Genomic DNA, 15,771 nt, shown 5'->3' with positions numbered 1-15,771 from the left:
TAAAACACTATTGTTGTTACTGTATACAATGTTCCCTTTGTTCTGCTCATTTAGCTCTTCATTATTTCGTGCATCTATTCATGTTTTTCTAAGATCAAGTTCATCATTTCTTATAGTACAGTAGTATTTCATCACAATTTTACACCACATTTTGTTCAGCCATTCCCCAATTGATGAGTGTCCCTGCAATTTTCAGTTGTTTGCCACCACAAAGAAAGCAGTTGTAACTATTTTAGAACATATACATTTTTTTTTCCTTTTCCTCTAATCATCTTGGGAAATAGACCCAGTAGTGGTATTGCTGAGTCAAAGGGTATAGGCAGCTTAATAGCTCTTTGGGCATAACTCCAGATTGCTCTCCATAATGGTTGGGTCAGTTCACAATTCCACAAACAGTGAATTAGTGACCCATTTTTTCCACATCCTCTCCAACATTTGATTGCTTTCCCCTTCGATCAGACAATATGATAGGTGTGCAATGATATTTTAAGGCTATTTTAATTTGATTTCTCTAATCAATAATAATTTAGAGCATTTTTTTCATATGACTATAAATTGTTTTGATTTCTTCATTGGAAAATTGCCTTTTTATATCCTTCAATTGATCCATCGATCAACTGAGGAATGACTCATATCCTTATATATTTTACAAAGTTGTTTGCAGATTTTAGATATGAGACTTTTATCTGATAAACTGTTTGTAATATTCCTCCTGCCAATTTTTTGCTTTCCTTCTGATCTTGGCTATATTTGTTTTATTTGTCCAGTCATACACTGAAACTTGACTCTAGCATAGTGATGTAATTTTGGTCCTCTTTGAGAATGAAGGACAGTAACCACAAAGCATTTTTAATTTAATGTAATTGAAATTATCCATTTTAACCCAACTTTGATCTCTATTTCTTGTTAATTCATAAATTTATAAATGTGGAAAAATTGGTACACTAATTCTTTGTTAGTAGAATTGTTAATTTACCACCAACAAAGATGAAATTAATGTAGTTATAAGGACTTATTTTGCCCAATTATATGCCAATAAATTTTAACAATTTAAGCAAAATGGAAGAATATTTACAAAAATGTAAATTTCCCAAATTAGTAGAAGAGGAAATAAAATATATAAGTAAACCTATTTTAGAAAATGAAATTAAACAAGCCAAAGATGAACTTCCTAAGGAAAAAGCATCAGGACTAGAGGGATTTACAAGTAAATTCTATCAGACATTTAAGGATCAACTAATTACAATATCAAATAAATTATTTAGATTAGTAGACAAAGAGGAGATCCTGTCAAACTTCTTTTATGAAACAAATATGATACTGATACCCAAACCAGGAAGGAGAAAAACAGAGAAAGAAAATTATAGACAAATTTCATTAATTAATACAGATGCAAAAATCCTAAATGAAATACTAGATAAAAGATTACAACAATATATTACAAGGATGATATGTTATGACCAATCGGGATTTATACCAGGAATGCAGGGATGGTTTAACATAAGGAAAACTACTAATATAATTTATCATATAAATAATAAAAGTAAAAAAAAATTAATAGATTTTATCAACAAATAAAGGAAAACCTTTTGATAAGGTGTAATACTCATATATAGTGTATGCATGTCCAGTACAACTTGAAAGTATAAGTATAAATGAATTTTTCTTCAAATGATAAAAAACAACATTTAGCTAAATCTATTAGCAAACATTATTTGTAATGGGGATAATCTGGAAGCCTTCCCAGAAAGATCAGGTGTGAAACAAGAATGCACAGTGTTAGCAAAACTATTCAGTATTGTCTTGGAAATTCTAGCAATGGCGATAAGAGAAAAAAAAAGAAATGGAAGGAATCAGAATAGGGAATTAGGTAATAAAACAATCTCTTTTTGCAGACAATATGATGATGTTGATAATGTGCTTTGTGAAAGCACACAGATAAGTCCATGATGCAGGGCTTCAATGCATGGCCTTCTTGAGCACTTTCTGGCCAGTCACATCTTGCATCTCATCTCATATCTCACATCCTGCATCCTGTTTTCTCCATCCACTCAAACATTCCTTTCTACCTCATCATTGATATACTTGGGAAGTCCCAAAGACTCAACTAAAAAGTTAGTTGGAACAATGAATAATTTTAACAAAATAGTAGGATATAAAGCAAATCCACATAAATCATCAACATTCCTATATATCACAAACCCTGCAAGAAGAGATAGTAAGAGATATCCCATTTCAAATGACTCTAGACAACATAAATACCTGGGAGTATACCTGCCAAAAACAACTCAGGAACTATATAAACAAAATTATAGAAACACTTTTTATATAAGTAAATCATATTTAAATAGAGAAATATAATATAATATCTGACAATTTTAACTAAACTAATTTATATATTCAATGCTATCCCAATTAAATTATCAAAAAATTCTTTTACTGAACTAGATAAAAACCAATAACAAAATTCATTTGGAAGAAAAGTCTGAAATATCAAAGGAACTAATGGAAAAAAACCATAAAGGAAGGAAAGTTAACAGTACCAAATCTTAACTATATTATAAAGCAATAATTATCAAAACTATCTGGTACTGTTAAGAAATAGAAAGGTATATTAGTGGAACTCTCTCTCTTTTTCTTTCTTCCTTCTTTCCTCCCTTCCTTGAGAGAAATAGAGAAGTTCAGAAGAGGTGTTGCCTTTGCAGTCTTCTCATCCTGGAAGATGTTTCCTTCCTTGTATCTCCTTCTTCTGATTGATCAGTTCTCTGGAAACTCCATTTTAAGGGCAGACTCAGGCCAGCTATATTCATTCCTTCATTGGTATCTGGGCTCCACCCCTGAGTCCTGCTATGTCTTTCTCCACCATCTGCCCAAGCAGGAACCCCTCACCCTTTCAGCTTCATTTTATGTACTACTTTATTTTTCTATCAACATGCAACTTCCTTGAAGTCAGGAACTGTCTTTCTTTTTGCTTCTTCTTGCACCCCCAACTTAGCACAGTACATGGCACATAGTAAGTGCTTAATAAATGCTTGTTGACTTGACTGGCTGACTGACTGACAACCTTTGTTTGTTATGTTTTGAAGTCACACATCATTTTGAAATTTGAAAAGTTCAAAATTGAAACTCTCTGGCACTCAGAAACCGTGTTTGGCTTTTTTGTTGGATTATGTTTTCAACTGAATGATGAACTGTTAGACAAATTTCAAATACATTTTTTATGGCTTTTATAAACTAAAAGCTTTTTTATTAACTCTCAGCCACTAAAGTAAAATGTCAGTAAGCTACCAGTCTGGTCTTTAAAAGGTTATATTTGATTGTAGCTGTTTAGCCAAGATAATAAAGAGTAGTCTTAACATTTAAAAAATCTTTTTGTGATGCCTAGAACTTGACTGTGTTAACTTACCATTAGGTAATGTGTTGTTTATGAGGGAGGAGGGAAACAAATCATTAACAATTCATAAAAGCTCTAAAAGTAAGGATTGAAATATTTTGAATTAGTCAAAACTAATATGAGGAGGGGAAATGACTAGCTTTCCATATCAGTACTGTACCAAACTTTGACTCATCATAAATATTTAAAAGATTGGTAGCTTTTATCTATTTTTCCTTGAAAAGGTCAATGCCCTGAAAAGGTCTTCTATTTGTAAACAAAATTTCAACTGCAACCTCTGAGTGTTCTCCACTTGTCATTCCCCTTCACTCCATCTATCTATTCAGTTGCTACACACTGTTTTCAGAGGCTTTTCCTGAACCTTTATCCTTATCCATAGCTAACTTCTCCAAGATTAGTTTGTGACAATTTTGGGTGTGTTTTGCATGTATGCTCACGTTGTCTCCCCAGTTAGCATTTAAACTCCTTGAAGGACTTTTATGCTTTCATCTGTGAGGATCATGCCCCCCCCACCCATATCACCAATGAGATACCCACAAGAGCTGCTATGAATATACAGCCATATTTCTGGGGTTGAATTGCAAAATATAACAAATTCTCTTCCCCAAAGATGAAACCAAGATATTTATTCAGATACCAGAAATTCAATTCCATACATCACTAATCCAGGGAGTGCCAGCACCCCCAAGTGTAATATTAATGGAATATAAGATCTTATCTGCCCATTAATAGGCCTCCTATCAAACCCATTAAGGGAAGCTTGCTTAGGGGAGGCTTTCCTGTAGGAAGGCTTTCACACATTTTGTTAATTTGTAATTAGGCACTGAATCATGAGGGTTGTGAGGTCCTCTGGCTCTAAAGAGGGTATGTATACTCTGAGGTTAGCATTTTGCTTTGGCGCTCACTCATTGGAAGAGTGTTCTTGTGAATTGACCAGATGAGACTCTGGGTAGCTGTTAAGGAGCTCCCCTGGCTTTGAAAAGCAAAGATGTTGGTGCCTCTCTGTCTGGGGACTATGTATGTATTGCCTTGGTCAGACAGTTTCATCTGTCTCTTGATCTGTGCTAATTTCTCAGGCAATTAGAAGCCCTGTCTGTTGGTCTTTATTTTTCTGCTTGTATTTTCTATTTGAATTTTCTCTGAATTTCAGGGTGCTGACTCTTCCCCTGAACTAATGAATGTAATTAAAAAGATTGTTGTCTCCCTAAACAGCTATCTTTGCTAGTAAAGCAGATTTAAGAACCTGTGATAGCAGCCATCCTGGGTATGCCAGTGTGGCATACACCAAGACTTCCCTCTGTTAGGCCCCCCCACAAACAAGCTCTCCTAAGCAAAATTCCTCCCTCTCTCACTCATGTTAGCTGCTCTACCTCCCTCTCTCTTCCTGTTCCACCTGTTTGGCAAGCTCCACACACCATGGGCTCCATGTGATTCAAGCTGTGAGCTAGGCCAAAGCTCAAAGCAGGTCACATGGGCCTATTAAGGGGCAAGGAAGATCTTCAAATTCCATTAACATCACACCTCCATATATAGTATGTAACTATGCTAGTGTGCAGTGAGCACAATGCTTGGCACGTGGTAGGTACTTAAATCCTTGGTGACTGATTGCTAAAGCTAATGGTCTTTTCTCAGTTTTCATCCTTGAACTCTGAAACTTTTGACCCTATTGATTATCTCCTCTTAGATACTCTCTTTGCCCTCAGCTTTCTTGGTGCTGTTCTTTCCTGGTTCTTCTCCATCCTATCTGAAAATTCTGCCTCTGTTTCCTTTGTTGGATTGTCATCTAGCCTACACATCTAGCCTACCCCCAGATGTAGGTGTCTCCAGGGCAGGAAGGCATGTATCCATCATAATATCACAATGTCAGCAGTAGCTTCAATACAACCCAAATGAAGTTAAATGAAATCCTTTCAAACTTCCCAAGGATAAATAATTTCTATATAACGGGGTATTAGAGCATGGATAGATCACCAAAGGTAGAGAAACCAGCTTCTGGGAGATGTTCTTCATTTCCCTATCATGTGAGTAGGAGTAGCCTCTCTTTTGAAAGTCTGCAGCCAGAATAAGCCACATCTTTAAAAACTGCCAGACCGGACACTCGTTCTTATTCTGTTGGTATCCAGAAAGTTGAAAATTCAAGTTCACCGCAGTTCAGGAACTATGAAATGAACTATGAAATAGTATGGAGGGAAGGGTTACCTTGCCCTGCTTACCCTCTTACACTGTGACCCTGAGAAACAGGCTTAAAGTTGGAGTTTTGTTTTGTTTCGTTTGTCCTTCTCAGTTCTAGGTAGGGAGGAGGGATTGAATCCCCACTGAACTTGAAATCAAGCCAGGGCAACCTTGAAGCTAAGATTCTAGTCTGGACATTATACCCAGTAAGTCTAGTAGGAAAGCTCTGAGAAGCCAGGGTGCCTGAAATTAATGGGGATTTTAGATTTGCCATCTGGGATTCAGCTATATAGGAAGTGAGCTAAATTGTGAGCCTAATTCTCTTCCCATTCCCATAGTATGAGATGAGAAAGGGTATGCTCCTAAGTGCGGGGGAAGATATTTGCTGCTTTTTTGCTATACCTTTGAAGTAAATATTCCTTTGTAAAAACTAATCCAATTGCTAAGTGGTTAAATGGAACTGGGTTGTAGTACACCCCCTAAAATTAGGGAAACACCATCATTGGAAGCTGGAGCCAATAGTAGAAAGCACAAATAGCACCAAATCTTCTTAAGCTTACTGAAGAACTTTGGGTGAGGGTTGAAAAGTATCATATCAGGCCTTCAGGTAGTGGGAGCCAAAAAACATATTACAAAAATCATTTATAAGTACAAAGATAGACTATTACTCAAATGCCTTTTATGAGACAAATACGGTCCCAATTTTTAAACCAGGTGAAAATAACACTTAAAAAAAAGATCTATTTTCCTCAGTGCCAAATAAAATATTAGCCAACAAAATATAGCAGTAAACATTTTAAAATATTTATAATGAATAGGGAATGGTAGTTAAATATCAATAAAAAAGTGTATACTTAATGCAATTCATCAACCAAGAAACTTAAAAAAAGAGACTATATCAATAGATGTGTGAGTATCTTTGAAAAATCTAACATTCAGTAATTATAAAAACAATAGAAAGAAGATGGATAAATATTTTTTTCAACACAATAAAAACATCTACCTTAAGCAAAAAGATAATATAACATAACATAACACAACACAACATAACACAGCATAACAACATAACATAGCATAATATCCATAACATAACAATAACCATAATATAATATAAAATAATATAATGTAATATGATGTAATACAATAGAAAGACATTAGACGCATTCTCTCTAAAAATGTGTACAAAGCAAGAATTCTACTCTTACTATTCATTTCACAGTGTATTATAAATTCTGACAATTGCAGACATATAATAAAGTAGGACTTGTTTTTTTTACAAGGACTAGCATTGGAACCAAAGATGTTACCATATGATTATTTGCAAATATTATGGTATTTCTCAAAAATCTATCTTAATAGAAAAAAGAAGGAAGAAAAATGAGTAAATTTAGCAAAGTCTTAAGATATAAGATTAAATCACACAAATCAGATGCATTCTAATTTAATAGTAGTAAATTCAGTAAAATATCATAAAAGAACACATTTATAATAACAACAAAAATCTTTAAATAGGTAATCAACCTTGGAATACACAGGATTTATGAAGGGACTTATTATAAATTACAATGCCTAAAATAATGGAAGCCCTAAATCTTTGTTTTATTTTTTCATTTTTGCTTTTTTTTTGGAGGGGGGGAAGGTAGAGCAATTAGGGTTAAATGACTTGTCCAAGGTCACATGACTACATGTTTGTGTGTGTGTGTGTGTGTGTGTGTGTGTGTTAAGTGTATGAGGCCGAATTTGAACTCAGGTTCTCCTGACTCCAGGGCCAGTGCTCTATTTACTGTGCCACCTAGCCGCCCCAGCCCTAAATCTTTGGAGGAGTATTCAATACCTATAGAAAAGATAGATTAGTGGAATAAAATTGTCAATACTCTCTTGGTTAATTTGTATAATTAATGCAATGCCAATTAAAATACAAAGAGATTTATTTATAGTACTAGACAAAATCATAATGCAATTTACATGAATAAACCAATTCATTAGAATGTCAAGGTGTATGGGGGTGGTGGGGGTGGTGTTGATAAAGGTGGTCTGGAATTCCTAAGCTTTAAAACTTATTAAGAAGTACTTATCTTCAAAGATATCTTGTGGGGGGCAGGGAACAAAAAGAAGGAAATCAATTAATGGGATAGAATAGATCAGATATCCAACTGACTGCACACAAAAAAAGTATCTGATAAATCTTTAGAAAATTACAATTACACTATTATTATTTCACAAATATACTTGGAAAATTTGGTTGAGAATTTTACAGGAAATAAATTTAATTTATCTTATACATTATAAGGAATAGGTCTGCTTAGACGCATCACCCCAATAAATGCCTTTCTGTAACTTGGAGACTGAGTGTATTCTTTCAGGACACTAGGACCTGCATATCTATGCCTCATCATTTCAGGTAGCACCCTGACATTCTTGGGGTCTATCCTGACCTTATCATGACCAATGGCTACAGAGAAGGCCTAAATTAATTGTTCAAAATGCTCTCCAGAATCTGACCTCAACAAAAACTGAGTTAAGCGACTTTCCCAGGACCACACAGCTACTAAGTTTCTAGCTCCAGATTTGAACTCAGAAGATGACTCTTCCTGATTTCATGTCTGGCAATATATTTGCTGTACCATTTTTCTGCTCCTCATTTCCATATCAGACATATCACCAAAAAAAAAAAGGCAAGAAAAATACAGAGAGGAAATTATGTAATTGGAGTTCATCAGTTCTCTCTCTGGAGGTGCATATCATTTTTTGATCATGAATCCTTTGGAATTTTCTTGGATCATCGTATTGATCCAACTAGCTAAGTCTTCCACAGTTATCATCATTTCAATATTGTTGTTACTTTGTACAATGATATGCTGATTCTGCTCACTTCACTTTGCTTTAGGTCATATAGGTCTTCCCATATTTTCTGAAACCATTTTCCTTATTTCTTATAACAAAATAGTATTCCTTCACAATAATGCCACACTTTTTCAGCCATTCCACAATTGATGAGAATTCCTTCTATTTGCAATTCTTTTCCACTACAAAAAAAGCTACTATAAATATTTTTGTATATACAGTTCCTTTTCCTTTTCCTTTTTCTTTGAGCTCTTTCAGGTATAGACCTAGAAGTAGAATTTCTAGTTCAAAGGGATCTCTTTTTCCCTCTACTTAATAGTATTGTGCTTTTTCCAATTACATGCAAAGATAATTTTTCAATAATCACTTTTACAAGATTTTGAATTCCAAATTTTTTCTCCCTCCCTTCATTCCTTCCCTTCTCTTTAAAATAGCATGCAATCTTAAATAGGCTATATGTGTATAATCATATTAAACATGTATGTTGTGATCTGCATTCAGACTCCACAGTTCTTTCTCTGGATGTGGATAGCATTTTCTATCATGAGTTCCTTGGAATTGTCTTAGATCATCATGTTGTTGAGAAGAGCTAAGTCTATCAAAGTTGGTCCTCATGCAATGTTGCCATTACTGTGGAAAATGTTCTCCTGTTTCTACCTACTTTATTCAGTTAAGTATTTTCTTTATAAAATTTTTTATAGTTTATAAATAAACCTATAGTTAATTAAATGTTAAAATTAGCCATAGTAATCCCTCACCCACAGCAGACAATTTTAAGAAGAGGAAGCATACATTGTTAATTATACCTTTACAAAATGTTCAATCTTGCTAATAATCAGACATGCAAATTAAATAAACTTTAATGTACTAGCTCACACTCACCAAATTGAAAAAAAAAATAAAATCACTGAGATTCAATTCTGGCAAGGTTATAGTAAAATAAAGTAGATTTTTTTCTTGCTATGGAAATTATAAATTTGTAGAATTTGTAGGATTGCAAAAATACCAATTGACATTTTTATAGAGCTTTAACATTTACAAAGCACTTTATATAAGTCATGGCATTTGAGCATTATAATAACTCTGTGAGATAAAAATTATTGTCTCTGATTTACAGAAGACAAAACTGTGATTTTCCCAGTCATACAGGTAGTAAGGACCAGGAGCAAATCTGCACCCAGGTCTTCCTGATGCTTAGTCTAGAACTCTCACCTTGTTCCATGCTACCTTTTGATTCTTAAACTATGCAATAATAATAGTAAACATTTATATAGTGCTTACTATGTGCCAGGCATTGTGCAAAGCACTATACAGCTTTTAATCTTAGTTAACTCTTACAACAATCCTGGGAGATAGTTTGCCATTATTATTCTTATTTTAGAAATTAGAAAATTGTGTTAAAAAGAAGTTAATTAACTTGTACAGGGTCACACACTAAGTAAGTTGTCTGAGGTTGGTTTTAAGCTTAAGTCTTCCTGCCTTTAGACTGGGCATTTATCTATGTCATCACCTGTTTGCCTGCAGTAAAAATTGTGCCAAAATATCCTGCTCTTGGTCCCCATAATTCCTTCATTGGCAATATGCACACAAAGTATTACCAAAAACAAAAATATTGAAAACCTCTTTAAAATGCTCACATCATAGCTGCCTTGTATTGAATTGCAAAAATCTGCAAGAATTCAGGATTATTTAAATAAATTCTAGTAAATTAATGTAATGGAATATTATAATGCAATTGAGACTCACAAGTGTGAGAAACACATAGTTGGATACATCTTTATGAGTTAATACCAAATGAAAAAAAAATAGAACCTGAAGTAAACACTACTTAGTACCACAGAGGAAGAGACACAAATGAAAACAAAAGGAACAAAGACCATGATGAGAACTTAGAAGGGATGACTGAAAACTTATTTTGATACTTTAGAGTCTGAAATGATTTAGATGTAAACAGTTATTAACCATGTTTACAAAAATGTTCAATATTAAATCGTTCATAAAATAGTAATGTTTTTTTTAAACTTGCTGCCAAAATTAGCTGGCTGAGAAGTGCAACAGGAAAATATGAACTGACTCAAAACAAATGAGATCATGCTTGTAAAGTGCTTACTTAGCACAGTACCTATCATGTAGTATGTGCTATATAAATGTCCATAAATGTCTTACCATTCTCCTCCCCCTTAAGAACAGTCAAGTGCCTCTAGTTTCTCCTTTCCTGAATGAACTATATTCACTGAAACAGAGAAATATCAAGAGTATTTTGCTTAATAGATCCATCACCATTTCAAAATTTTAAATGGCAAACATTGTCCACAATGATTTTTAATATTTAGTAATATTGATAGGAACATTCATTCTATTTATTAGTATCATTAATAATGTAAATAATGGGGAAAGGGAGGGAAATAGTCACATACTTCATAGTTTCTTCTATGGCAGCTCTCATTCCAGAAATTCTCCACTAGAAACCCTAAGAACATCACTTACATACTGAATGAGTAACAATGAACAGGATTTAAATTCCCTTCTAATTTGGACCAGCACAAGCTCGTGGTTTATGAGAAAGGACTCTTGAACAGAATCAGAACATTGAACAGCTACCACAAGACTAATTAGTCATTTCACTTGCTCTAGGCAGTATATATCCTGGAAGGCATTCTATTATATTTTTCAGGATTTGAAGCAATGTCTGTAATAGGAAAGTACAACACACACGCAAATAGATTCCTAAAACTTTTGGAGAAATATTATGAATTTGTGAGCAACTGGCAATTTCAGTGACAAGCCCTAGCTTTTACTTCTGAGAAAGTGACAATAGCTAGATGAATGAAGCTTTTCTTGGCGGGGTCAAAGAAAGGTGAGCTATTTCCATTTGGAGCTTTTAAAAGTGATGCATTTCTTGGAAAATGTCTAAAATTATGTTACTGTGTCTAAAAGCTTAAGAAAAATGACAATAAAACATTTTCTTTGCCTAAAGAACTGGGAAATTAGAGTTACAATTCATCTATTGGAAGTACATCAGCTTTATAAGATTTAGGAAGATGTTGATTCTGTTCTTCTTGCAAGCATGAAAAAAGTTCAATATATAAGGGCATGAAAAGACACTTTGGACAATCTCATATCACCTAATATGGGAGCAGGTTGCTCATCTCCTCCTGCAAAAGAACTCTATTAGTAGGTTCTATGTGAAGGACACTACATCAGTGGTATAGTAAGGTAATTTGGGAGTCATGTTTATAATCATTATTGATCCAAAAGGATATATTTTAGGACATAGCAAATGTGAAATTTGTTTTGAATTAGTTGTGTAATGTTTTCATTTTTCTGGTATTCTCAGTGGGAGGGAGAGTTTGGAGTGGGAGTTTGAGAAGGCAGACTTTAACTGATCAAACCAAATATAAAAAAAGAAAGAAAAAGAAGATCAAGGCCAAAAAAAAGAAGAAAAAGAAATCTTGTGAACTCTCATCAAAATAATGACTAATCACAGTCCCTGAAGACTCATGATGAAACACACTACCCACTACCTGACAGAAGGGTGACAGAGAACAGAAAGAAACATCATTATTTTTAGACATGACCAATGGGAAATTTTATTTTGCCTGACTACACACACTTATAACAAGATTTGAGTTTTTTCTTGCTTTCTGAATTTTCTGCAAGGCGGGGGAGACATGCTTTTTGTTTTTACACATGGGCAATAAGTTTCAAGTGAGCTACTTTTTGTACCTTCTCATTCTTGTTTATATGGATGTCTACTTGTGTGCCCTCATTACGTTAGATAAGTTTCCCTAATCTTCCTTTCCCTTCAACTCTCTTCTCTGCTAATTTTTTTCCCATTTCCATTATTTTTCTTGAGATCATCAAGAAATAACAGAACCACTCCCAGACCTTATTTACTTGGATACTTACTCTTTATGAACCCTGATGTTAATAGGAATCTAAGAGGACACATTTATCATTCTCCATATTTGAATGTAATCAGTTTGTCTTTGTTTGATCCCTTATAATTATTAATTCATGTTTACCTTTCTATGTTTATCTTCACTTCTGTGTTTGTACTTTGAAGTTTCTCTGCAGCTTTGATTTTTCCATCAGAAATATTTGAAAGTCCTAAAGTTTGAACAAATAAATGAAGCAGAAACAATGAATCTTTGGGTCACATCTGAATTCAATGAAGCTATGTAGGTACAGTATTTTTAAATAGAACTTGGAGATTTTTACCTATATGGTTATTGCTTTTCAATCATTTCCCACAACACAGGAATATCACATTGATTCCATTTTGTTTGCTATGTTCTGCCACTGTGACTTTTTAGAGGAAATGAAGGTAAAGATAATGAGATTCACTCAGGCTTATCCATTCAGAACTTCTTTATTTTTGCATGGAAAAGCTGAAGGCATACTTCTCAATTAATAAGAAAAGCAGAAATATTTTACAACTTCTGGTTTAATGATACTGAAGCATAAAATTAGAATTTATGTAGACCAACAAAGAAAAAAATGCTGTAATATAGTTGAGGGGACTATTAAGAAATGTGAAATCTAAGCTGAATGTGGAAAAAATGTTGCAATCTATGATTAGAATATATAACTTGTGGGCAGCTAGGTGATGCAGTGAATGGAGCACTGGTCCTGGAGTCAGGAGGACTTGAGTTCAAATCTGGCCTCAGACACTTAACACTTTCTAGCTGTGTGACCTTGTGCAAGTCACTTAACCTCAATTGCCCTGCCCTCCTCCCTCCAAAAAGCAAAAAAAAAAAAAGAATATATGTTATTTTGAAAGTTGAATCAAATTAACAACTAATGGACAAGGAATGTAAAAGTACCATTTTAGAAGAATATTGAATCTTGAGGTATTCAGTTCCATTCAAAAGGTGTTTTTAAATACTTGATATATTTTTAATGCTATGTAAGGAACTGTGTGTGCAAAAGGCACATAGAGTTATAAAGGACAGGTCCCCATTCTAAGAAATATGTCTTATTTATACTTATTTACGCACCTGTTTTCTTCCCAACTTCCCAATAATGTAAGTCCTGTGTCCTCTTTTTCATATATTAGTCATGTAAGCTCTGAGAATCCTTATCCTAACTCCTACTCTCTCAGATGTGTTCAATCTCTAGAACTTGGTTACTTCTTACCCTCAGTGTTCCAGGGGGAGTCTGGAGTAATGCCATGGTTCAATCTCTCACCAGTGGGTTACCATATGAGATCCATATAGTTAGTCTTTTTAGAAAAAAGTAAAGTATTAATTGAGATGAACAGTTGGTACAAAACATTCTTCCAAATATCTGTGACATATTTTCCAAAAAGTACATATAGATTCCAGGGGAAAGTAGTCAAAAGTTTAGATTGTCCATGTGTCAAAGGGGTAACTCAGGGTCCCTGATTGCTGGAAGTCCTTTCCTTCTATTGTGTCTCATAGACACCTAGGAAATTTTGCCTGGACTCCAACTGGATGACCAGAGGTGCTGAGAAAATCATGGAATAGTTTTCACCCACAGCAGTTTTATTTCTTAGCTAAGAGTAAATAACTAAGATTTCCTTTTTGAATTAGGAAGCTTGATTTTCTTTTTCTTCTTAAGTTAATCAGTGATAAAACTCGAGTCTAGAAAAGAATCTCTTTAGTGGAAATGGAGAGCCCAAAATATTCCAATCCCCTCTGGATCAACTCCCACTTTTGTCATAGTACTCAGCATTTAAGTAAACTCAGAGGAGATGAGGCCTCTTATGGGAGAGGAAGAGGGAAAAGACACTAGTTCCCTAAAGCCAGGAGATTATTATTGCAACACAACTATTAAGCCATATTTTTTTGGCTGTTCATCTGAATGGTGGCGTACTCATTTGCAATTAACTCAAAGTCCCTAATCTCTAATAGGAGAGTCTCACAGGTTCAACAACTTTAGTAAGGGATCAGGCTTTCCTGCCAAGAAGGGAGACTTGATTTTTTTTCTGTTTCATTTTCTTTATTGTTTTAGGTTGGTGAAGGTATTATTTGTAAGTAATAAGATGTCTGATAACCTATTAGGACTCTGTAAAAATGGTATTTATTTAAATTGGACCAGTGTGTATTTAAAAGTATGAAAAATGTGAATTGTTGGGTTTGGTTATGAACCAAGCTATATAAATATTTCCTGAAACTCTTTAGTACAGTGGGGAAGACATTCAAAAGGGAAATGGAGAGTCTACTCAAGTCACTAAAGAGCTTTCTAGGATTTGACCTTTTTCAAATACACTCCAGAATGTTTCCTGAGAAAAACAAATATTAAAAATAAAGAGAGAGTGTGAAGTTGTGGTTGAAACCACCCCATCCCCATTTTAGCCTTATGCTTTAACTAGTTGAGAATGCATCTAAATCAAAAAACCCTAGATGAAATATGAAAATTCCATTTGATTAAATAGAGTGATTTCAGTCGGAAGGTCTGTTCCAGATCGTTGTAGGATTTTATCATGCCATCTAGGTCCTGTATAAAAGCATTGGAATGGAATGGAAGCACTTCCAGAGACAGGAGTGTATGGTTTGCTAATATATTCATGAGTAGGAAGGGGAGGCCTTGGCTTCAGCCTTGGTCTTCCCTTCCTCCCTTTGATTGAATATTGCAGTTTTCCATTATTAACCTAAAAGACATTCCAAATCAGCTGGCAGTAATGTTTACTTCAGGAGGCAAGGACAAACTGGATACATTCACCGTGCTTAAGGGGAATTCCTTAAGTACTTCCAGATATAAGAAAAGAACTGTCAAGAGCTATGTTACCCTTTTGGCAGGTGTGTTTTCCTATGGACTCTATATAGGGAAGGTAGAGTGTGTCATGGACTTGGGGATGTTTTCTATTAACTGTTACTGTGGCGCCTTAGTACACACTATTTTCTGAAAAATACTCAAGGCTGGCTGATTAAAATATTCTTAACTGATAATGTAGGAGGGGAGAATAAGGAGGATTGCATAATGGTAGGGACTTGAGCCAATGGCATTAAGAAAATATCCCTTGAGGACAGAAAAATGTATGTCTTACCTTTGTATAAGGAAAAAGCTTATGTCCATGAGTTTATGATCACAGGAAGTAAAATGCATAATTTTGCTACATGAAATTAGAACGGTTTTGCAAAAACAAAATAAATGTAGCCAAAATTAGAGCAAAAGCAGGAAATGAGGCAACAGGACACAAAGTCAGTGAGGCACTGGAGGACAACAGGGCCAAAGAGGAAGAGGAGAAAAATGAGGAGGAGGAGAAAGAGGAGAATGAAGAGGAAGAGGAGAATGAGGAGGAGAAAAGGGAGAAAGAAGAGAAGAAGAAGAAGGAGGAACAATAAGGGGGATATCTACATATAACAAATATCGTGAAACAAAAGACTAAAGTAATA

The sequence above is a fragment of the Petaurus breviceps genome, unplaced genomic scaffold (assembly GCF_028583685.1).
Source record: "Petaurus breviceps papuanus isolate PSGF00001 unplaced genomic scaffold, PetGlider_PUasm1.0 38, whole genome shotgun sequence".
In the NCBI taxonomy this organism is placed as follows: Eukaryota; Metazoa; Chordata; class Mammalia; order Diprotodontia; family Petauridae; genus Petaurus; species Petaurus breviceps.
This window is presented reverse-complemented; position numbering follows the sequence as displayed.